At 47.3% G+C, this 22569-nt stretch overlaps 1 protein-coding gene across 1 annotated transcript in view; it reads right to left on the reverse strand.

The window, feature by feature from the left end:
- The window catches only part of LOC137438016 (fibroblast growth factor receptor 2), a 150340-nt gene extending 131786 nt beyond the window's left edge, over positions 1–18554 (reverse strand). The window contains exon 1 of the mRNA XM_068132870.2: positions 18350–18554. The gene's annotated coding sequence lies outside the window, so the exon portion shown is untranslated. The remainder of the gene's footprint in view (positions 1–18349) is intronic.
- Between the last annotated feature and the right edge of the window lie 4015 nt (positions 18555–22569).

Here is a 22569-nt window from a genome sequence, read left to right on the forward strand (position 1 = left end):
TACTCGATTAAGCGTGGCTTGTGCGAGGTTCAATCCCCGCTTTCGTGGCAGCATGGGTTAAAGGTACGTGCGAATTTGTCCCGATACCCTTTTTCACGTTTGCCCGGAAGTGGCGATTCAGCCTCGCGGACCCGAAGACCCAGGGGGAAAAAGGGGTTTAATCCCCCCTTTGTAACAGGAACGGGCTTCGGGAGATCCGAAACAAATTGGTAGTCAGGAGTGGGATTTGAAACCTGGAAAAAATTTTTTTTGGACAAATTGGCCGCAACAAATTGGTGTCTGGGAGTGTGAGATAATTGGACCTAGAGTGCGCTTCACGCACTCGAAATTACGAGCGTACGAAATTTAGTTTTAAAACCAAATTTATATTCGTACCATGGCTGGCCAAGGCGGTCAAATGCTGGTGGGAATATTAAGCGAGGAATTAATGACCCAGGGCCAACAGGGACAGTTGGTAGTGGAGGAAGTTGAAGTAGGGGCGGCAGCTGGCGAAGAAAATGGCGGCGCCTCGCACATGGCGGCGGAGGCCGGGCCCGCTGCGCAAGTGGGGGTTATGGACATGCAATCATTCATGACGCAATTCTTAGCGATCCTAAAAAAAGAGGAGGATCGATTGATTAATAACATGAAATAAATGAAGGAGGAGTTGGAAAACAAGATGGATACGCGGGGGACAAATCCACCCGGGAATTGAAAGAAATGGGGGACAAATCCACCCGGGAATTGGAAGAAATGAAAAAGGGGTTGGAAAACAAAATGGGTGGTGAAATGAAAAAAATGATGGCAGAGTCAAAGAGGGACATGAAAAAGGCGGGGGAGGACATTGGGCGCAGGTTGAGCGGGAAGGTCGCGGTGGTACGCGACGAGGTGACAGTGTGGGGAACGCGCGGAGAGCGAATTAAAGCTGAGCACAACCAAGTTGACCGGGGCTATGAGGGTCGCGACGCGAGAGGAGGTGGTAGAAAAGCCGGCGATCGTCGCATTGGACAAAGAAATTGAGGGCGCTGGCGAAGGTCGAATTGGAAAAAGAAATTTTATGGGCGCCGACGATCGTCGAGGAAAAAAAAACAATTGGGGCCGAAGAGACGGGAGAATCGGGGAGCAAATCACGGGAGAAGGTAATGGAACCCGCACAAAGTCTGTGTTTGCACCGTGATGCCGTGCTTGCTGACCCCAATGAAAGTTTACAGGTGCTGGCGAAGAAGCCGGGGAAGGAGGACCCCAAGGTGAGAAATAATGGCGCGAATGTGTTTGGCGCGAACGGGTTTTCGGCGCACTTGGGAGAAAGACGAGACCCGGGCGTCCGCGATGGGCCCATTGTGCGGTGTACGAGTGAGGATGGCACAATTTGCGAAGGGCCCATTGTGCGGTGTACAAGGGCGACTGGTACGGAGTGTGAGAGAGAGTCCGTACCCGAGTGCGTGGAGCGCAAGTGTGTTACGGAATGTGTACGAGAAGAGTGTGTGAGAGAAAAGTGTGTGCCGGAGTGTGCAGGAAAAGAGTTTGTTACAGAGTGTGTACAGGAGTGCACACCAGAGCATGTTACAGAGTGTGTGCAGGAGTGCACACCCGAGTGTGTTACGGAATGTGTACGAGAAGAGTGCGTGGAGAAAGTGTGTGCCAGGGTGTGTGATGATGGCGTGCGTGGAAGGTGCGAGTGCGCCTGGGTGGTGTGCACCAGAGTGTACGAGTACGGAGTACGAGAGGGAATGCACACCGGACTGTGTGCGGAAAGAGTATGTAACGGAGTGTGTGGAAGGCAGGGGGCGCCTGGGTGTGCGAGTGCGGAGTGGGTCGCGAGTAGTGAGGACGCGCCTCAAGCATCGACACCAACAGGGGGGGGGTAGCGCCTAGCGGGACGGGTAGCAGATGCGAGCCCCCGGTGAGTTGTGTGCAGCAGGGACCGGAGGGAATCCGTGCTGCGTCGGTCTCACAAGGATCGGCGTGCACAATTCGTGCCTCCGGCCCCCGCCCTGTATGGTTGGTGCCGTGCCGTGGCGGCAAAAGGCGATCGGCGAGGTTCAAGGGGAGGTAGGAGTTTTCGGAGCCGCGCACCTTGGCAGGTGCGGTGCTCCGACCGTGGCCTGTTGGGTCATCGTGCATGGGCCCGCGAGGCCCCGCGCAGGGATGGAGCGCTGCACCTCGGCCCATCCATGCCTCCCCCCTGGGATCGAAAATGCCGGACGGACACCCCATACAGGCGACCAACCACCCACATGGATCGCTCGGCCCTACGAGGCCGAGCAGTGACAACGTACTTCCACACGGAGAGGCTCCTAGTGTAGAGGACTGTGAAGAGTAGTGTACCCCCACGTGGGGGAATGGTAGTGCCACCATTCCTCACAGGACGGGGCCCATGAGCATTAGATTAGGGGAATGGCAGTGACAGGCACATGGGGGTGCCAGCAATGGTTGCGTCCATGGGGCACCGAAGCTAGCCGAGGGAGGGCTAGGATAATGTTAGGGATCTAGAAGACAGTAGGGACAGAGATTTAAGTAGTGACACCTGACCTGTAGAAGGGACGCAGAGAGCTTAGAAGGTTGATAAAGAAAAGGGAGTGCATAGTGTAAAGGGACGACGGGGAAGCACGAGTTGTAGGGGAAGTAGATAGATAGATGATGCTGTGTGTGTGAGGAGTTGTGTAGTAGTGTTTGAGGAATTGTGTGTGGAAAATAAATGGAATTGTGTTTTCTGGTGTGTGAGCACAAAAGGTGTGTGAAATAAATGGTGTGCGAGATAAGTGGTGTGGAATGCTTGGTGTGGAATAAAAGGTGTGGAATGCATGGTGCGAAGGAGTGAATGGGAGCAGTGGAACCCATTCGCGAAAGCCCGGGGGGTAGTGTAAAGCCAGGTAGAGGGCATAGGCAAAATTTGTGTGGACATTGACACCTGTGGTGCAGGTAGTAGCAAGAAGTGCTTTGTTGGGTGCATGAGTCAGTGACATGGCTGGGCGTGTGGCTTAATCGGTGAGTATAGTTATTGAGGCACTCCGCCACTGGTAGTTTGTCGGCCAGGTGAGGCCGCAGGTAGGCTCTGGGAGCCGGTTAGGGTAGTTGTGGTGAGTTGAGTGGGGCCCGAGGATCCCAGGAGAGGACCCGGGTTGCCCGATGCCAAGGTGGGCACAGTGGGGGTAAGTGCCAGGGAGGGCCTTCCCCAGTTAGGGAGTCGTGAGGAGCAGGTAGGCTCGGGTGGCGGCTTCAGTGGCGGAGGTGCGCAGGTAGGTAGACCTGCTGGTAGGGCCACACGACCCAGCCCCGAAATTGTGCGAGGGCACAGCGAGAAAATTTGTGGGGGTGAGACCCAAATTCAGAGGGCACCACAGAGTGGGCAATGGGAATTCGGGTTCTTAGAACCACATAGTTTAAAGAGGCCGATTGACAGGGTACGACCCCGGGTAGTTTAAATCAGTTAATGTTACTAGAGTAGTTAGGAGATGAGAAATCCCTTCACACCATCCACAGCCAATCACCAAGGAGGAAGGGCGAGCCCCACACCAAGGCTCTGTGAACTGTTTGGACGTAAAACGCATCACGACGTAAGAGTGACATTGTGTTTGTTCCATCCCTTCCTTCCTGGGAGGGATTGGGAGACGAATTTGGAAATAGAGGGGGATACAGTCATGTGAAAAAGTAAGTACACCCCATGTAAAGTTTTGACTTTTTCAACATATTTCAACATACAGCTATTTGATCTTCATTTCAACAATATTGATAGATAAAGGTGATATAATACAACAAATATCATGAAACAATTACATTTTGTAGTCCATTGTATAATTTAAATAAACATAAATGCAAATTTTGCATGTGGAAAAAGTAAGTACACCCCTACATTTATCACGACTTCAAATACCTAAAATTAGAATCAGGTGCACCAGCTCAGGTGCCAATGATTAGAACATCATTAGAGAGGATCTTGGAGGAACCTGTCTTATTTAAACCTCAGACATTTAGTTTTGTTTGCTCTTTGTTGTTGAAGTGTGCGGTGTCACCATGCCTAGATCAAAAGAGCTCTCTGAGGCCTTCAGAAAGAAGGTTATAGATGCCTACGAGTCTGGGAAGGGATTTAAAAAGATCTCCAAACAATTTGAAATCAATCATTCGACTGTCCGGAAGATCATCTACAAGTGGAGAAGATTCCAAACAACTGCCAACTTGTTCAGGCCAGGCCGCCCCAGCAAGATCAGCCAGAGAGCAGACCGCAAGTGTCTGAAAGAAGTCTCTAAGAACCCCAGAATGTCATCACAGGACCGACAGGTAGCTCTTGCCACTGTTGATGTCAAAGTGCACGAGTCTACCATTAGAAAGAGGCTGCATAAATTTGATCTACATGGGAGGTGTGCCAGGAGGAAACCTTTGCTGTCCAGAAAGAACATCAGGGCAAGACTAAAGTTTGCCAATGAACAGCGAGGCAAAGACCAGCACTTCTGGAACAATGTGCTCTAGACAGATGAGTCAAAGGTAGAGCTATTTGGCCACAGTACCAGAAGACATGTTTGACGAAAACCAAAGACAGCATTTGACCACAAGAACCTGATACCAACTGTAAAGCATGGTGGTGGAAATATTATGGTTTGGGGCAGCTTTGCTGCATCAGGGCCTGGGCAGCTCACCATCATAGAATCCACTATGAATTCTTCATTGTACCAGAGGGTGCTTGAGGATAATGTGAGGCAATCTGTCGGAAAGTTGAAGCTCAACCGAAGGTGGACCTTGCAACATGACAATGACCCTAAACATCTATCTATAATTCCAGTAATCTCTGTTTGTACGTTTGTACGTTTGTACGTCTGTACGTCTGTACGTCTGTTTGTCTGTGACCGCTGTTTCTCGACAACCACGGGTCCGATATACTTTTAACTTGCCAGGTATATTGCTGGGGACCCGAGGATGTGCCTTTTCAAGGTTTCATATTAATCGGACAATTACTTACCGAGCTATGTCCAAAAAACGATTCAACCAATCAGAGAGCAGCGAACGATCGCGTGTGCCGAACGTGGAGGACACACTCTGCCTCGGATGGCACATTTGAGAGCGTATTCATTTATTTCACGTTTGCAAACTATGTTGGCGTTAAACTATGTTTTAAAACTAATAAAACCGAATTTGCGATTCATTCGCTTTCCTGCGCGTTTGTGCACGCGATGGCGATTTCTTTACCAAACTCCGGAAGCCGTTCGCTTTGGACCAAACCATTGCATGTAAATAGAGGGGGGGGATTGTCACCGTACTCGCAAGCCGTTCGCTTTGGACCAAACCATTTCATGTAAATAGAGGGGGGGGATATAATTTTAGATATAGATATAGTACGGGCAATGCCCTAGTACCAGTAAATCCACCAAGGAATGGCTGAAAAGAAAGAAATGGAGGGTTCTGGAATGGCCAAGTCAAAGCCCGGATCTAAATCCCATCGAGATGTTGTGGGGGGATTTGAAACGAGCTGTGCATGCAAGAAACCCCTCAAACATCGCACAGCTGAAAGAATTCTGCATGGAGGAGTGGGCAAAAATTTCTCCCAGTCGATGTCAGAGACTGGTAGACAGTTATAAGAAACGCCTACTTGGTTGTTTCTGCGAAAGGGGGCAATACCACCTATTAGAGCCAAGGGTGTACTTCCTTTTTCGACATGCAAAATTTGCATTTATGTTTATTTAAATTATACAATTGACTACAAAATGTAAATGTTTCATGATATTTGTTATATTATATCACCGTTATCTATCAATATTGTTTAAATGAAGATCAAATAGCTGTATGTTGAAATATGTTGAAAAAGTCAAAACTTTACATGGGGTGTACTTACTTTTTCATGTGACTGTATGGGAGACAAGACGTAGAGACGGATTGTAAATACAAGGGGGGCTAGGGTAGTGTAGCCAACGGTGGGGGGTACGAACGGTTAGGGACGAGCCTGTTCTGCTAGCTCTTCCGCATCCCTCGCGCCGCGCCACCTTGTTTTCTATGTGCCATTGCGTCTTTTCCGCTTGCTTGTTGTGCCTTCTCTTCCCCCACCCCAGGACCATTTGGAGGCCGAACTGTGCAGCGTCCCTTCTGCACCTTGCTGCCCTGTCCTTGTTTCACCTGTGCAGCCGAACTGTGCAGCACCTTGCTGCCATGTCCTTTTGATGCACCAGTGCAGCCGACCTGTGCAGCACTTTGCTGCCAAACCTTTTGCTGCACCTCATCACACTAATGGACCACAAGCCTTGTGGCCTTGCACCTCTGCTGTGCAGCATCTTGCTGCAAAATCACCTTGCACCTTCAGACCACTTGTTTGAGTGGCGTTGATGCCACGCAGTTGGACCACGTGAGAACGGCCCTGCTGGCCAAATAAAAGCATTTTTGTTTGTTATGTGTGCTAGGGACGAGAAGTTCTGTAAGTGTAGTTGGGTCCCGATGCTTCAAATGGCCTGTATGCCGGTCAGGGGGCCAGCCGGTTTGATAGACGCACACGGAAGAAGCAAGAAGCAAGATGCAAGAAGCAAGCAGCAAGTGCCATTTATGAGTGTGTTTTTGCTGTGTTTTCTCCCCCCTCCAATCTTCTCTTCCAAAAAGAACAGGTCCTGGGTCATAGCATTGTAAATAAAGTTAAGTTCTGTGCTTGTAAATAAAAGAATGCTGCCCACCGGCTATGTGTTTAGTTTGAAAATTCCGGAAATACTCGGGTAGTTGGGGCGTGAATCTGTTCGGTAGCTGCTCAACGCAATAGGAGGGACATATCTAGTGCTAAAACTGTCGCACACACGGGTCAGAGTAAATAGTAGGGGGAACAACACCGATGTGTCACATTTAAAAGTAAGGTTAATTTTGCATGTCAGGCTCTACTGGTCGTTCCATTGGTGGTTTCGACTCGGGACGAGTCTGACGAGAGAGGGGTGTCGTGTTGTGGTTTTGGAATAAAGGTTAATTCCCCCTCGTAGGTAGACGCACCACAACATGAAGCCTCGTGATAGTTCAGTTATTTCTTCGTGAAAGTAAGCGTCATCCTTTCCTGTGTTTAATTTTGTGTCGAGTAGGCCAGTGAGCTTAGGTATTCTTTTGGCGCTGAAATGCCACGCGGCAGGCCTGAACAAGTCTACCGAGGCCGAAGGGAGGCACGCCAGGAGGAGTGGTCGGTAAGCACAAGCCGCCAATCAGGGCTCGAGGGGAGTGGCTAACCACGACGACCAGAGGCGGGGTTTGGAACATTTGAGTCGGGCCGGGGTGTAGCCATAGAACCCTGCTCCGAGTCCCCCCACCTCAGAAAGAGAAGAGTTCCCGGTGAGTTCAGTTGAGAGTCGCACAGCCCATGAGTTGAGTTCCAGTCAGTTCCCGGTGAGTTGAGTTGAAGCAGAGCAGTTGAGGAGAGAGACGGGAGATGAGTCAGAGTCGTGTGCTGAGTTACAGTTCCCTGTGAGACGAGTTACAGTTCCCCGTGAGAGTGAGTTGGGTTGAGCTTGAGAACGCGAGTGGAGCTGCAGAACGAGCGAATTGAATTGCCTATTGTACACAAACTTTCCCCGTGCCCTGCGCTGTATTCATCGCGCGCTCGAGAGGACGACCCGCGCCGGGCCACAGACGCGCGATTTCCTCCTGCCTGCCTTCGCCTGCGTACGTGCTGCGAACATCGGAGAGCCACGCCGGGCGAGCTGCCCCGGAGCGACCGACGGCGAAGCGCGCTTGGCGCGCGAACATTCTTCTCTTCTTCTCCCCGTGTGCGTGAGTGGGCCCGTGTCTAGGGATAAATAAGATTGATTAAGCTTCTGCTCTGTGTCCCCTTTCCTTTATCCTGATCCTTGTGAATAATAATAAATTGTGTTCTTCCTCTGATTTGACCGTTCCTGTCCCTTCCATCCATTGGCTTCGCATGGTATGAATAAAACCGCTCGAATCGGGTTCCATAAAAGTAACAGCACGAGTCACATGATATGCATACCGCTCGGGCATACTCGATTAAGCGTGGCTTGTGCGAGGTTTGATCCCCGCTTTCATGGCAGCGTGGGTTAAAGGTACGTGCGAATTTGTCCCGATACCGTTTTTCACGTTTGCCCGGAAGTGGCGATTCGGTCTCGCGGACCCGAAGACCCAGGGGGGAAAAAGGGGTTTAATCCCCCCTTTGTAATGGGAACGGGCTTCGGGAGATCCGCAACAATATATATATGGTGTTGCGGTTTTGTGAAATAAAAGATAACCCCCCTCCTAGTTAGTTGCACCACAATATGTAGCCTCACTTCGTTCAGTTATTTCTTATTAAATGTAAGCATAGTCTCCTTTCCTGTGTTAGTATGCATTGAAGCAGGTCGGTAAGTGTAGGCCTCATTGGGCTGGAATGCCATGTGCTATGCCCAGAACAAGTCTAGGAGGCCCGAGGGAGGAGCTAAAGGGGAGTGGCCGGTAAGCAGCAAGCAGGCAATGGGAGCTGAAGGGGAGTGGCCAGCAACGGCGGCCGGGGGAGGTGCTTAGAACATTCTGATGGGACTCAGGGAGGGGCTATAAAACCCTGCCCCGGGCCCCCGAACGGGGTCTCAGTGATCGTGACGCTCTAGCCCAGGACTCCGAGGCACGAACTCTCTCCCCGTGGCCAAGCTCCCAACTCCCAGCTCTCTCTGCGCTCTGTGGTCGAAAGCACGAACTCTCTCTGTAGTCTACGTTCTGCCCCTGCCCTGTGCTCTGCCCCTGTATTAAGCGCTGTCGCAGGACGAACTCTCCCGGGGCCCAATGTTCCAACGATCTCCCTGCCTGGGCTCCCTGCACGTGCCGCGAACATCTCAAGGGACATGCCCAATGAGCTGACCGGGGCGAATGGCACCAACGGCCACGCTGTGAGCACGTCCTTCTCTTCCTTCCTCTCCCCGCGTTAGTGAGAGGGCCCTTGTCCGGGGATTAAGTTAAGGACGTTAAGTTTCTGCCCTGTGTCTTTTTGCTTTGGCCATTTGTACAAATTGTAATAATAAACCTGTGTTTTTTTGCTTCCATTTGGCCGTTCACGTCTTTTCCCACCACTGGCTTCGCATTGTACGAAATAAAACCGCTCAATCGGGTTCAGTAAGAATTAACGGCATGAGTCACGTGACAGGCAAACCGCTCGGGCGTATCAGACTAGCCTGACTCGTGCGAGGTCCAGTCCCCATTCTCGTGGCGGCGTGTGTATAGAAAGTACTTGGGGATTTGACCAGATACCCTTCCGCACGCTCGCTATGAGGGTGGCGGCTGGAATTGCTCCGCAATCTGCCCCACGAGTGTAAAGTAGGTAGCGGCCTCGTGGACTCGGAGGCCCAAGGGGGAAAAGGGTTTAACCCCCCTCTGTACGTCGACGGGCTCGAAATCCGCAACAATATATATATATATATATATTGTTGCAGTTTTTAGAACCTTCACTTTATCAAATTTAGTATTAAAATTCCTTATAAATAAACCCTGTGTACATTTCCCCTTTAATTGGCTGTTAATTGAAATGAGTGCACCTTAGTTAGTCCATGAACACCACGTAGGCCACCATAGGACCTTCTCAATAGTTATTTCATTAGTCTGTGTTTCAGTTAAGGCTATGTTCCTACAAGTCGATCTTACGTTGCACCAAATCAAATCAGATAGATCCCCTTTTCAATAGCCCCAAAACTCCATTGCCAGCAGCGTTTGCCTCCATTGCCAGCAGCATTCGCCTCCATTATGCACGTGGTCAGCTCGGAGAAGAAGGGCGTTGCCTGCCCCTCGTCATCGTGTGCGGAGCCAGGAAGAGCCCGTGCCCACCAATCGGCACCGCGGAGAGCGACCCGGTAGGCGTGCCCTCTTAGCCCGCGGCTTGATCTCGGGGAGGGCCATAAAAGGGTGACTGAGGGACTGCTTATGCAGATGAGTGGGGGAGCATGCACTGAGAGTTCTGTGGAGGGAGGCGCATTGACCGAGTTGAGTTCTGGGGAGGAAGGCACTTGAGAGAGAGGTACGAGAGAGAGGAGAGACGCTGCTTCAAACAGCCCAGCCGCGTGCAGCTCTGACGTACTGCTTCGAGCAAACCTTGCCGTGTGGACCCGAGCGCGGAGAGTCGGCGGCCGCTCGCCTCCAGCCCTGCCGTCCTGTACAGAATCGAACCTCATCCCTCCAGCCCTGTGGTCCCACCATCTTCTCCCTCCAGCCAATCCTACCAGCAATTCCCTATTCGTGTGAATCTGTTTGTGTTGTCCTGTCTGGGTATAAGTAAGACTGTATAAGCTAAGGATTGCACTGTCTTCTGTTCTTTTTCTGTAAATAACTTCGTTCTTCTTCTTCTTTGGGTTTTGGTGTAAATAATAATAAATATCTGTTCCTTCTTTCTCATCCGATCGCTTTCGTCCTGTCCCCTATTGAATATACGCTCAGAATCGGGTTAGTGTTGTTAACGGCTCGGATTTCGGATTGCTAAACCGCTCGGCAAACTCCATCTTGTCTGGGATTCGAGCGGAGTTACCCACCTGCCTTGTGGAGGGATTGGCGGAGGTGTACAGGAATCCCTTTGACCAATCACCTCGGCCAATCCCACCCCACAGGGGAGCGGGGTAGCTTCAGGATCGGAGACGGCCAGTGCAAAATACAAGGGGGATTACCCCCCCCCCCCCCTTTGGTCAGGGGAGTGTCGTCCCCGTTTCCGTAACAATATATATATATATATGTGTGTGTGTCGTGTGTGTGTATATACATGTGTGCACACGTGTGTATACACACACATATATATATATATATATATATATATATATATATATATATATATATATATATATATATATATATATATATATATATATATATATATATATATATATAATTTATATATATATATATATATATATATATATATATATAGTTACGGATTCGTCACTTCCGTTGTTGTGGTTTTCATCCACTTGAAACATTTCTGGTTCCATGTATTATTATTGTTGTTGTTTGAGGGAAATAAGCAATTATTATTGTCAAAAGGTAAAAAGGTTAATGTTTTAAATGAAACAGGAACCGGACGGCGACGAAGAGGAAGAAAGAGGGAAAAAGCACGGAGCGAGTGAGGTCGGACAAGAAGGAGCAGAGCTACTTGCGGTCTGGAGCGAACGTTGGCGAGCAAGGAGTCACTAGCGAACTTTCGGGTTTCCGGGAAAGGGATTCCTGCGACAGAGTTGTCATCGCTGTGGACCGATCAACCTGCGTGTCAGGTTTTTTGCGGTGGATTCCGAGGAGAATTATCGCCGGGCCGTTACGTCTCAAGAATGGGTCGTCGGCCATTTTGACTCGCGCGCCTCGTGCGTCGAGCAAGGTTTCTTTGCTTAGTCAGCCGTGTTGGACCGCTTTCAGACGTATCTGGTGTGCGTGTTCGCACCGTGGCTTTTGAAGATTAATTTGCGGTTCGCTGACTGTGGAGCCCCTGAAAGTCCATACCCGAGGGTGTAATCTCTCCGTCGCCTGGAGGGCGCCTTTGGATTTCCCAATCGCCTTGAGGGTGCCTTTGCCCAGCTTTGGCAGCGGGACTGTTCTTGCCATCCGAACGGGATTCTGGTCTCGATGGGACATCGTTCTGGCGATCGCTGGAGCACAGCAACTTTGGCTTGGAGCCGGGAATAAGAGACATTGGGAATGTTCTTGGTTCACTCACTTGGAGCGCAGTGAGGTATATATTACAAAACTGATGGTACCATCATAGGATATTGATTGTACTTTTGATTACTATTATTATTGTACCGTTATTCTTGTGTGATCTTAATACAGTATTTGTTTGTAACAATTGGGGTGGCTTCTCCATTGATCTTTGACATGCAGAATAACACATTTTTCTGCCGTGACTCCTCGCGGGGCTCGGAGGTACACCGTGACCTGGAGGTCGGGGAGCAGCATGTAACAGAAATTGGGGGCTCATCCGGGATAGAATTCCCTAACATTCCCAAAATTCCCAAATTTGGAATTTTTCTAACATTCCCCAAAAAATTGGACAATTTTTTTGTGTGAAGGTTAACAGGTGTTAACGGATAGTCACCATGGTGTTTGACGCAGAAAAGTTTATGGCGTCCCCTAATGAGGCACAGTTCCTAGTGTTAAAAAGATCCGAACTCTTGATATTGGCCAAACATTTTAACTTGGAGGTCCGAGCTCATATGAAGAAAGCACAGATGCAGACATTGGTGGTAGAATCTCTGGTGGGACAGGGAACATGGACAGAGGTAGCCTTGGATTGGTTACCCAAGGAAAAAGAAAATGTGGAGCTCCGGAAAATGGAGATGCAACTGCAGAGCCAGGAAAGGTTAAAAGAGTTGGAATGGAAAGCTGAGGAGAGCAGAGCAGAGGAAAGGAGAGCTGAAAGAGAACTCTTGGAAAGAAGAGTAGAACAGGAACGAGAACTCGAGGAAAAAAAGAGTAGAACAGGAACGAGAACTCGAGGAGAGAAGAACACAGGAAAGGAGAGCTGAAAGAGAACTCGCGGAAAAAAGAGTAGAACAGGAACGAGAACTCGAGGAGAAAAGAGCAGAGGAAAGGAGAGCCGAAAGGGAGTTAAAGGAACGTGACATGGAGTATCAGAAGGAAGTTAAAAGCAAGGAGCTGGAATTAATGGGAGAACGGAGAGAAGTCGTATCCAAGCCGGCTGGTTCGACAACGAGTCAGAACACTTGGGATGTTGGTAGGCATGTGAGGCTGGTTCCACCCTTCAATGAAAAGGAGGTAGCCAAGTTTTTTTTACACTTTGAGAAAGTGGCTCAGATGCTAAAATGGCCTGTGGGGTCCTGCACTATGTTAGTGCAAAGTGTTCTGGTGGGTAAAGCTCAAGATATATTTTCGGCTTTACCGATTGACAAATGTACAGATTATGAGGAAGTGAAGAAAGCCATTCTCAAAGCCTATGATTTGGTTCCTGAAGCTTACCGGCAAAAATTTTGGAATGCCAGGAAGAGGGAGAGTGAGACCCATGTGGAGTTTGCCAGAATGAAGGAAACCATGTTTGTTCGGTAGTGTGATTCGAAGGGGATTGGGAAAGACTTCGAACTGTTGCGACAATTGATCTTGGTGGAGGAATTCAAACAGTGTGTCCACGAGGACATTAAAGTACATCTGGAGGAAAAGAAGGTACCAGAGTTGTATGAGGCAGCAACCGTGGCAGATGACTATGCCTTGACACACAGGATGGGGTTCCACACACCTAACTTCCCGCCTAGAGTTCGCCAGGGGAGTTATGGTACATCCGGTGCGGAGAACGAATATTCATGGGGGCGGCCTAGCGATGACTCTGAGGACAAATCTGATACCGCGACTTTTAGGGATCAGAAGACTACAGTTCCAAGACAGACGTATCTTCCGGGGGGCTCGAGGCAGACCACGAGTTTTTCCTCCAGGCCTACTTGCGCTTTTTGCAAGAAACCTGGACATTTGATGTCCCAATGTTATGCCCTGGAAAGGAAAAATCAGGAGCGGAGTCAGACTAGTACAACTCCGAATGCATTGGCAAATGTGAGAAATCGTCCTTGGAGGACAGTGCTTGTGAAGGTTCCCATGCCAAAGTTACGGCATCACAGAACAACCTTGTTCAAGAGGGTTACAAACCTTTTATTACAGAGGGGGTTTGTATCACTGGATGGAGACTTGACTAACCAGAGACCTGTTAGGGTATTGAGGGACACAGGAGCACATCAATCTTTAATGCTTGAAGGCATTTTGCCATTGTCAGAGAAGACGGCAACTGGTGTGAGTGTTCTTTTACAGGGGGTTGGTGGCTGTGTTAAAGCTCCACCTTCATGTCATCCATTTAAAGTCTGATTTGGTGTCAGGACCGGTCACCGTAGGTTTACAAGCCACTCTTCCTGTAGAGGGAATCTCTGTGGTTATCGGGAATGATTTGGCCGGTGGTCGAGTTTCTGGTAATCCAATGTTTGTTGAAAAGCCTAGTATGGAAAATAACACTGCACAGTTAGAGCAGGAGATTCCGGGTATCTTTCCATCCTGTACCGCGACTCGTGCTATGGGTAGGAAGCGCTCTGAAGAGAAGGAGAAGGTACTGACGTCAGCCTTTGCACAGACACGTCTTGTCAAGTACCCTGAAACTAAGTGTCAGCACACACGAGTCATGAATGGAGGCAATGTTGGCAAGCTCTTTGTCGGTGACTGAACTTCAAAACAAGGGAAGATGTTCTGGACTGTCTTTGGCAAAATATGGACCGCTCTTGGAAGTGCTGGCTGATAAAGGACAGGGAGACGCAAAAGTCAAGAGGGTTTGGCTTTGTCACGTTTAAAAACACAAGGATGCCAAAGATGCAGAAAAGGATTTGAATGGCAAGGATTTGGATGGTCGGACCATAACAGTAGAGAAGGCAGGCCATGGGCGTCGAAGGGGCTACAGAGGAGGATAACGTGGAGGTAGTTTCAGGGGTGCTATGGCTCCCGGGGTGGGAGTAGCAGTTTTGGTGGTGGCCGCAGTCGAGATTACTATGGAGGTCCCAGAGTTACGGCAGCTTCCAAAGGGATGATTATCAGGGTAGTGGCCGAGAAGGAGACCGCTATTCACGTGACAACAGCGACAAGCGCTCCAACCGTGATTATTATGAAAGTTAGGAAGAGTTTGAAGCACTGAATGCTGCGGAGCAGCTGAGCCAAGATTCCTACATGGATTAACCGTGAACGCCACGTTCCTAAAGGCGTCCACGTAGTGAATACTTCCAGGCCTCACCACCCAAACCACCATGAAACCTGGCTCTCAGCTCGGCCTCCCTAAAAAAGTGCTATCGATTTTCTTGACTTTGGATTTTTGATCACAACCCCTTAACCTTCATTCAAAAAAAATGAAAAATAAAAATCAGAGGTTGATGAGATGGAGTTTGGCTTTGCAGGAGTTCAACTTGGAAATTGAGCATGTAAAGGGCAGGGACAATGTCGTTGCTGATGCTTTGTCCAGAGTGAACTAACTTTGGAAATCTCTGTAGGTTGTTTGAAGTTTTGTTGCTTTATTTTTGGGAAATATTGATTTTTTATCGTTGCTCACGGGAATTGATGATTTGGGTGTGAGTTTACTTTTGTTTGTTGGGAGAGTTTTGCCTACAAAGAGAGTTTTCACTTTGTTCAAACTTTCTTTCTTGAGGGGGGGAAGTGTTACGGATTCGTCACTTCCGTTGTTGTGGTTTTCATCCACTTGAAACATTTCTGGTTCTATGTATTGTTATTATTGTTGTTTCACGGAAATAGCCATTATTATTGTCAAAAGGTAAAAAGGTTAACGTTTTAAATGAAACAGGTACCGGACGGAGACGAAGAGGAAGAAGAGGGAAAAAAGCACGGAGCGAGTGAGTCGGACAAGAAGGAGCCGAGCTACTTGCGGTCTGGAGCGAACGTTGGCGAGCAAGAGTCACTAGCGAACTTTCGAGTTTCCGGGAAAGGGATTCTTGCGACAGAGTTGTCATCGCTGTGACCGATCAACCTGCGTGTCAGGTTTTTGGCGGTGGATTCCGAGGAGAATTATCGCCGGGCCGTTACGTCTCAAGAACGGGTCGTCGGCCATTTTGACTCGCGCGCTTCGCGTGTCGAGCAAGGTTTCTTTGCTTTGTCGGCCGTGTTCACCGCTTTCAGACGTATCTGGTGTGCGTGCTCGCACCGTGGCTTTTGAAGATTAATTTGCGGTTCGCCGACTGTGAGCCGTGAAAGTCCATACCCGAGGGTGTGATCTCTCCATCGCCTGGAGGGCGCCTTTGGATTTCCCAGTCGCCTTGAGGGCGTCTTTGCCCCGCTTTGGCAGTGGGATTGTTCTTGCCATCCGAACGGGATTCTGGTCTCGATGGGACATCGTTCTGGCGATCGCTGGAGCACATCAACTTTGGCTTGGAGCCGGGAATAAGAGACATTGGGAATGTTCTTGGTTCCCTCACTTGGAGCGCAGTGAGTTATATATTACAAAACTGATGGTACCATCATAGGATATTGATTGTACTTTTGATTACTATTATTGTTGTACCGTTATTCTTGTGTGATCTTAATACAGTATTTGTTTGTGAGTAACAATTGGGGTGGCTTCTCCATTGATCTTTGACATACAGAACAACACATTTTTCTGCCGTGACTCCTCTCGGGGCTCGGAGGTACACCGTGGCGAAGGGGGTCGGGGAGCAGCACGTAACTATATATATATATATATTGTTGCGGTTTTAGAACCCACACTTTTGTAAATAAATAATCACTTGTAAATATGACATTAAAAGTTAAAGGTTGCACCCCTAGTTAGTCCACAAGAAACACGTAGGCCACCATAGGACTCAGTTATTTCATTATTATGTGTTTTAGTTAAGGCCGTGTTTCCAATAGTTGAATCTGTGTTGCATCAATTAAATAAGGAGTAGGTCCCATTTCATTTCATCCATTTTGCGACCTCCCTCTCCAAGCGCCGCCATTACGCGCCTTGTTAGCAGCGATCGCTACCTTGAGCTGAAGCTCGTTCGAACGACACCATTAACCATGCGGTCGGCCCGAGGAAAAAGGGGGGCGGAACGCCAAGAATAAGGTGTGGCCTGTCAACTAGCCGTCAAAGGCGTGGCCCGTAAGCCCTCACCAGCCAACCAAGGCTGAGGCAATATCACCGACGGGGATGGCTTTTTGGCTGGCGGGGTGATATTGACGCGCGTTATATAAGCGCGAACGCAAAGCCCTTTCACGGGACTTGTTGGAGGCACGCGCATTAAAGGGACTTCTTTCACCGACTGCGCAGGGGACTGTCGTGATTGAAAGGACTTGGTCGGGAGAGTGCATTGCAAAAGCCTGATACGGAGCGCACATTGGCGTAAGGACTCACTCGCTGGCGCTTTTAAGAGAACCTTGGAGAGGGTGCGTTTGGCACGCTGGTGCAGTTATTACGTACGCTGAAGGACACCAGCCTCCCCCTGCTATATGTGAGGTCCGCTCGCGTTGAACGGTACGCAGAGCTGCCTGCCCGGGTTATGCCCGTGGGACCGGAGCCTGGACCCCATCGCCTGGACCATCTACCTGGACCTTTCACCCTACCAGCTACAATCCCCATGTGAGTGTGTATGTTTGTCTGGGGTCATAAGTTAAGACTGTTTTTAAGACTGCCCTGTGTCCTGCTTCTTCTTCTTCCTCTTGTACATCCCTTTCGTTTCCTCTTTCCTCCTTTATATTTGTAATAAATTGCCTTGTTCTTTCTTGGTTTTCCCGAATCCGATCGCATTCGTCCTTTCTCAATTGAGTACCTGTGGCACGATTAGGAACCGCTCAGAATCGGGTTTAGTCATTGTTAACGGCTCGGATCGCGGATTGCCAACCGCTCGGCATTTTCCATCTTATCCGTGGTTCAAGCGGCAGTTATTTCCCTGCTTTACGGTCGGGTTAGTAAGTAGGTATTTGGGACTACCTTGACCAATGACCCGAGCTAATACCGACCGGAAGGAGTGTTATAACTTCCCAGGACTCGGGACGGCCAGCTAAAAGGACAAGGGATTAACCCCCCCCCCCCCCCCCTTGATAAGGGGAGTGCCGACCTCCGAGATCCGTAACAATATATATATATAGTGTGTGTGTGTGTGTGTGTGTGTGTGTGTGTGTGTGTGTGTGTGTGTGTGTGTGTGTGTGTGTGTGTGTGTGTGTGTGTGTGTGTGTGTGTGTGTGTGCGAGCGAGTGAGTGTGAAAATATGTTGTCCATATCGAAAGAAAGGCATTCACATGAAACGAATCCTCTGGAGTCAATTTGTTTCTAGTACAGAAACTGCTGCCGAGAAAGGAACCGCATTTCAAGACAGCAAGCAGTGCAACCTCATGTCAAGGAACCTCCAAGAAAATCGAAGAACTTGCTACCCACAGTCCAGGAAGCAATTTGTAATTTGTTCAGGGTGCCGGCGATAGCTCGCCTACTCTTCACGAAGGACAACATGGGATATTTAAACTCCACCGACTAATGCTGGCAGATCGGATAAACATTTAACATCCATTCGAGGGATGGCACACACATCGATGAACCACTCAGCCTATAAAACACCAGGATGGCACTTTATAGCTGGGTCGGGATTTAAACCCAGGATAGACAGCTTAGAGTCGAGTGTTCGTACCTCCAGCATATATATATATATATATATATATATATATATATATATATATATATATATATATATATATATATATATATATATATATATATATATATATATATATATACTAATACTCATAGTCATTCCAGTCCAGTCACCTTACTTTGAAAATCAGTCATTTGAGAAAATCCTACGAAAGAAAACCGTTATCCAAGAGGGAGTGGGGCAAGAAGACGAAGGGATTGTTACTCCGTTAAATTGAAAATAAATTGAGTTACGTGAATGGTTATTAACTCAATCCCCGCTTCTTTTAAATAGCACCCCAGATACTCAATAAACCTCCGAAATACCTTCAAAGGTTGCACTCCTCAGTCGAATGATTCCAAAACGGTTTATCCAGGTCCTCCTGGAGCGGCGGGAGACGAACGGGACCGAGAGGTAAACTTCAGATGTTCAGAGAATCCGTCCGACACAAAACCAATGACCATCGGTTATTCTCTGAAACGGTGAAAGCGAGGCCCGCCAAGGTCACGTGATCGTCACCGCGGCAACGGCGCCAGCACGTGGAGATCTTCTTCCTCTTCGCGTTGCGCGAAAGGTTTTTTGTATTTTTTTAATGCTCATCAGGATGCTCCCGTCTCTTTTCTGCATGTTCTTTTTTTACGTTTCTCGGATGAGTCAGGACGGACGCACGCTCCTCACCTTGTTACCTTGGGGGAAAAAATGGCGCAATTTTTATGGCGATTCGCCGACTGCATTTTCAGAAAGAACATAAACGGGACGCCGACCATGCAAACAGCATTCCAGCAATACACCGCCCAATCAGAACTCCTAACGACAGTTTAAATTCCTTCGGAAAATAAACATCTTAGCATCAAATATAGTAAAGAATAACCAGAACAAGATAGACTAGCTCATTTGGCAATGTTCGTGCACTGCAGTTTATTTCATATAGGTTCGATTCCACGATGCCGTCATGCAATTGCCGTCCGATCAAACTATTGCTGTCCCGTTTGCATTTAGAATGTCGACATGAAATGTCACAAATTATAAATATTAGTATGGTATATTTTACAAATACTGTTTGATATTCCTCCTCTTATTAGGCGAAGTATTAATTGTGTTTTTCCTCTTGGCAGGTTCACGGTTTCTATTGACGTCACACCTGTCAGCGAGTCATCTTCAGCTCTTTGTATCGGCTTGAAATGAATGTCCTATTAAATCCCTTGGCAGAGTCTTATTTTATAGCAATATGGAATCGGACCAAAGGCGTAATCCAAAGAAAGAAAGAAACCAACATGTTATACATTCCGTCCATATGAGTACTAGTACTACTGGTCGACATTCTAAGGGGAAAAACATTCCCTCCTTCTTCGCTTGGCCAGGGAAGCTTTTTGATCCATGGCTTTCACGAACCGGCTGGCCAGGCTTAACAGCTAACACAAAACACGTTCGCATTGTGATACAAACAGGAACTTTGGCAGATATTCTCTTATATAGATACTCTTTAAATCCAGTCGATTAGCCAACTCGAAAAGTAAACGTGGCGGCCATTTGCTTCAATCGTTAAAATTTAAATTTATCTTGATCTCAAGCGAGGGACACACATTGATGAATCACCTAGCACTGTAAAACACCAGGATGGCAGTTTATAGCTGGGTCAGGATTCGAACCCAGGCTAGACAGCTTCGAGGTGAGTGTGTACCTCCAGCAAGCAATCCTTACGGTCAATTTCAAAAAGAACAATAAATTGTACCAATTCATTTTCCTTCGTTTAAGACACCAATTTGGACACATCAAGACCACAACACAAACTTGAATGCACGTGGTCCGTCCGTTATTTAATAAGTCAAACGAATATACGTGTATTCTTAATTTCATGAAAAACAAGTCAATGTTGCAATTGTGACCATATATGTGTGTTCTAAAGGCAGTTGCTCTCACACAGCTTCATCACGAAAATATGTTTCATAAACAGGAGCCAAGGATCCACGTCATGCCCAAAAATCCCAAGACGAAGAGACATCCACACAACCAGAAAAACTTTTAATACAAAACTCGGTTAATATACACACTCTGAGCTGAGTTGGGATATATATTCAAATAAGTATACAGAACTTTTATTTACCTTTCAGCATACATTCCTCAAAATCCAGGGGACTGGTAGGATAGCCTGGAGGTATACACATGCACCTCTGAGCTATCGAGACTGGGTTAGAATCCCGACACCGCAATTATAAACTACCATTCTGGTGTTTTGCATGCGTTACGAGCCATTGATGCCAGCCATCGGAAGGACGTTAAGCCGGAGGACCCATCTGGCAGCACCGGGTGAAGCCGACAAACGGGTCGTGATATGCCCCAAACCCACCCCAAAAGTTAGAGTATTAGCCTATAATTATTTTCCAAAATCAGGTGGAATCGTGGAGTAATTTTCAAGAAAAAAATAAAGTAACTAGAACGCAACGCAGTAGAGCGCATACTCCCGCCGTGGGTCAAGTTGGAATAGTGCGATTTCACAAAAGTTTGAGGGAGTAGTTCAGTGACAACACAAGACAAGACAACACAAGACAGACACTGCACAGATATATATTTAGAATATATATATATATAGAAGATAATGTTTAAAAAAAACAAGGCACTTACATTTTCGGATTCAGCGTTCAATTCCACATAGGTGAGTGTATTTTGAGGCATGTGTGACTTCAAATAAAATTGTAAGCCAGGTAAACGTTCGTTTCATTCCTTAGGGATACAACATGTAAAACTGGCCCAAACGTCAAAACAAAACTCACTCATTTTAACTCGTACAAGCTAATGCGACCACTCATTCTTCTGGGAAGAATCCCGTGCACATGCTGGTCACACTTATAACGCACCTAAGTCTTTATAAGTTCACCAAATACTGACACCGTGATTGACATTCGCTGAGGTAAATGTTGATATCTCTTCTGAGGTTAAAAAACAAAGCAAAAAAAAACCGTTTTAAAGCATTATACGTATCAACCGATACATTTTATGAAACGGGGAAACCCAACACTTTGGTGGTTTTAAAATGACAGAATGTCTTTATTAGAAAAGAAAAAAAAGAACCTTGAAGACGACGCTGCTAAAAAAAAAATACACCGCTCCAACGCATAACCACGAGTTTAAACTATATTTACAACAAATATGAAAACTATTTTCATATCACAATGTTAATTATAGAATATATAGAAGATAATGTAAAAAAAAAATGAGCCCTATCTTCCAATGGTAAAAAAATCCTTCAAAAAATTCCTGGATCCGGAATAATATCCTGAGCTTCACCAAAAACTAATCAATTCTTCCTTATCCCAAGGGCAATCATCCCACCAATCTTCATCCAAATCCGTTCAGAACTTTTCTGGATATCTTGTTCACAAACACACGAACGGACACACACACACGAATGCATTACTCCCTCGCGGGAGTAAATATAAGTCGTTGTTAGCAAGTATCCGACTGGAGGGAAAGTATCAAAGGATGGAGGTAAAAGTATCCTTGAGAATGCAATTGCAGTGTGAAGCTGGAAGGAAAAAGAACAGGACCGAGAGTTGGTTAAAAAAAAACTAATTATGTTACAAAAAAAAGCTTTGAGATGGAAAGTGTTTTAGCTGCTAGCTGGGCATTTTGCCACCAGCTGCAAAAGTCATAGATTTGTTCAGGATGTTATGAGCAGTCTCTGTCTCTTCCTGTATTTGTGCCCACATTTTGTTTCCGCATTTGGCTCTCATCCTTCCAATGAAAAGTCTGCGCCTCACTTTCACCATGAAAAAAACTTTCCGTTTTGTTTTTCTCCATTGTTGCTCTCCTATCATAAACGACAAAGCACTAATATGATGTCAGTTTTTTAAAATCCCACAATTAACTTTTCATTACTATTTCATTCCACAATTAAAAATCCGTCATATTGTTCATTGTAGTCCATGAGCCAGAGATTGAAATTTTGGAGTTTATGACCAAATGGAGGGGGAAAAAAATACCAGTATGATTTTCAGATAACCTGATGTCTTAACTACTTGGACACTCTGCATTCCCGGCCAAATACTATTTTAGTGGACATCTTTCAAAATGACCGCCATTTCCCACCCGATCACGCCACTGAGTGACCAAATCCAAACTTGTGGGTGGTGATCTCAGATTCAAGATGCAACTTTAATCCATCACTACCCCACTTTATTTCAACCTTGTTCCTGAGCGAAAGATCTTCTTTTATCTGATCTGATTTTTCTTCCTACCGGATCTAAGGCTCAAGGAAGAGCTGTATGTCTCTGTCTGCATCTCTCTGTGTCTGTGTCTCTCTGTGTCTGTCTGTGTCTGTCTGTGTCTGTCTGTGTCTGTCTGTGTCTCTCTGTGTCTGTCTGTGTCTCTCTGTGTCTGTCTGTGTCTGTCTGTGTCTCTCTGTGTCTGTCTGTGTCTGTCTGTGTCTCTCTGTGTCTGTGTCTGTCTGTGTCTGTCTGTGTGTGTCTGTCTGTGTCTGTCTGTGTCTGTGTCTGTCTGTGTCTGTCTGTGTCTGTGTCTGTCTGTGTCTGTCTGTGTCTGTCTGTCT

This window comes from Myxine glutinosa, chromosome 1, assembly GCF_964187855.1.
Source record: "Myxine glutinosa chromosome 1, kmMyxGlut1.1, whole genome shotgun sequence".
NCBI lineage: Eukaryota > Metazoa > Chordata > Myxini > Myxiniformes > Myxinidae > Myxine > Myxine glutinosa.